General features: G+C 41.3%; 1 non-coding gene across 1 annotated transcript; it reads left to right on the top strand.

Annotated features, from left to right (window-relative positions):
* The first annotated feature begins 1,770 nt into the window (after window positions 1-1,770).
* LOC114633499 lies at window positions 1,771-1,901 on the top strand. The gene has a single exon (XR_003713203.1). It is a non-coding gene; the product is annotated as a small nucleolar RNA SNORA17 (small nucleolar RNA).
* Window positions 1,902-2,723: the final 822 nt, after the last annotated feature.

Below are 2,723 nucleotides of genomic sequence, written 5' to 3'. Positions count from 1 at the left end.
CCTTACACTGGTGTGTTGAACTGATTTTGCCTCTTTGCTGAAAAAAGGAAATGGAAAGTGTTATTAAAAGCCTTTGGATGTTTTCATACTCTTACAAAGTATGTAAGTACATACTAATCATATGTGATGTGTGAGGGTTTTGAAGGAAAGTATAGAGAGCAGAGACTGGGAGGATCTTCCAATGAAAGTAAAAAAAAAAAAAAAACAGAATGTGCTAATTAAAATCATACTGTTAAGTGATTTTTTCCCTGCCAGAGGCAAAGATGGCATGATGCCCGTGAGCATTTCCTTCAGAGCAACTTTCATTGAGTTACATAGGAGTACACACAATGCTGATGTTTCAGATGCCTGTGAGAGGAACATAGGACGGATTTCCTTATAGATGTCAGATCACTGACAAAAAAACAAAAAGAAGAAGAAGAAGAAGAAGAAGAAGAAGAAGAAGAAGAAGAAGAAGAGGAAAACAGCTGACCTCTTGAACACACACTAGCAGATGATGTATATCTGGAAAGGCGAGCCTGAGGCCTCAGGCCCTTCACCTCAAGTCTCTGCTGGAAGAGGGGTCAGATTATGGTCAGCATGCCTTATCCCCAAGGGTGTTCTTACAGAGGATCTTTGATTTTTAATGAGAAGTCCTTTCCCCAAGGCTGAGCATTGCAGCACGAAACCTGTGTGGCAGAGGCAGCTGTAGGTGTTGCTGGACTCTGGCTGGAAGTATAAAGCTCAGTGGCCACATGCAAGGGCAAGTGTACAGATATGAGGTCGGGACACTGTAATTAGCGCTTAGCCAGTGACAGCCTGGCACCAGGAACTAAAGCCTCGCTCACATGGGATTTTTATAGCACTCATTTTCAGGAAGCAAAGGTGATATGTCAAATAGCTGTAAAATGTCAGAACAGACACTTCCTGAACACTTTGAGGTTTTCCACTCAGAAAAAAATGGAAGTTGTCAAAATATGAAGCTGTTGAGTGTGCATGCAGACTCTTGCTATGTCACATACAGCAAGTGTGATATGTGGTTTTCATAATCTACTTTTTAAATTTACTCATTCCTTTCAGTATCTCAAGGTATAGAATCAGAGATACCACAGTCACAAATGACATTTTTAACTTGTAAAATTGTGTGATGATGCCTAATTATCCTATGGAAATACAGACTAGGTATCTGACCCCACTTCACCAGACATGAATTTCAAGTGTTTCCTCTCATGTAGTCAGTGTCATGATGTCTCTATGAATCCAACCTGTCATTGCATCACTGGTTTCCACTAGTGGGTGGCAAAAAAAAGACAAAAAAAAAAAGAAAAGAAAAAAGTGTCTTATATCGCTGTATTAGGGTTTCTGCAGTTGATATTGAAAAACTGGTCCAGTGTGTCACAGCAGGCGACTGATGGTACATACCTTTCTTTGTGTCCCATTCAGTGAGCTGTAGTTGTGGCTTTGTGTGCTCTGTAGCCTGTTAAATGGAAAGCAACAGACAATCAAAGATTCCAGGAGCACTAACAGCTGCAAGTCACAGAACGGGAGTGTAACCTGGAAGCTGGCCTGAGGGTTTCTGTTTCTGTTCTACTTTTCATTAAGACTGAAATCAAGCTTACATGTAAACTATTGGTAATTTAAGTTTCTTTTGTGTCATTTTTGTGTAAAACTGTCTAATATGAAAAAATGTAGGTTATGAAAAATAAATATTTAGGCACTGTTCAAAAAAATAAAATTCAAAGTCATCTATATGAATCCACTGACATTTAATGATGCAAATTATTGACATTGTCTGCCCCTAGATCATTGGCAGGGTGGCTGTTGTGTCTCATGTGCCTCAGTAAGTGGCAGAGAAGAGAGAGGCTATGTGTAAGCTCAGTGTTGTCCTCTGAGAACATCTGAACAATGAAGAGTATAACACAGGACTGAAGGAGATGAAGGGGTTCTCAACTCCATAGGAAGAACAAGAATATTAATCAACCACAACACCCCCACACACACACACACTGAGCTCCCAGCAACTAAAGCACCAACAAAAAGTACACATGGAAGGACTCATGACTCCAGCCTCATATGTAGCAGAAGATGCACTTGTGGGATATCAATAGGAGTGGCCTTTGGTCTTTTGAAGGCTCGATGCCCCAGTGTAGGGGAGTGGCAGGAAGGGTAGGCTAGAGTGGGTGGGAAGGTGGGAAAACCCCCATAGAATCAGGTGAAGGACAGATAGTATATGGGGATTTTGTGGTGGGTGGGAAAACTGGAATGGGGATAATATTTGAAATGTAAATTAAGAAATTATCTAAGAGGGAAAAAAGAATGTAAAGTATCCTGTAAAATGCAATTCCGAAATGACCCTGTTCTGTGTAGGTCTAGATTGGAATCAGTTGTGGGAAGCAAGCTGCAGACAAGAAACCCTGCCTGTTACAATGGACCGTGGTAAGAAATGAGCCTTAGAAAGAAATCTTCTGAATGGGGCAACATAGGCAGGTGCAGGCAAGGAGAAATCAGGAGACAACCATCAGTCCAGAGCCAGGTTTTTTGGTTTTTTAGTTTTTTTGGTTTTGTTTTGTTTTGTTTTGTATTGCTTTTTGAGACAGGGTTTCTCTGTGTAGTCCTGCTGTCCTCGAACTCACTCTGTAGACCAGGCTGCCCATGAACTCAGAAATCTACCTGCATCTGCCTCCCAAATACTGGGATTAAAGGTGTGCACCACCACAGCCCCAGCCTGGCTGGATAATGATTTA

Source organism: Grammomys surdaster, unplaced genomic scaffold, assembly GCF_004785775.1.
Source record: "Grammomys surdaster isolate TR1022 unplaced genomic scaffold, NIH_TR_1.0 692, whole genome shotgun sequence".
Classification (NCBI taxonomy): domain Eukaryota; kingdom Metazoa; phylum Chordata; class Mammalia; order Rodentia; family Muridae; genus Grammomys; species Grammomys surdaster.
This window is presented reverse-complemented; position numbering and strand designations above follow the sequence as displayed.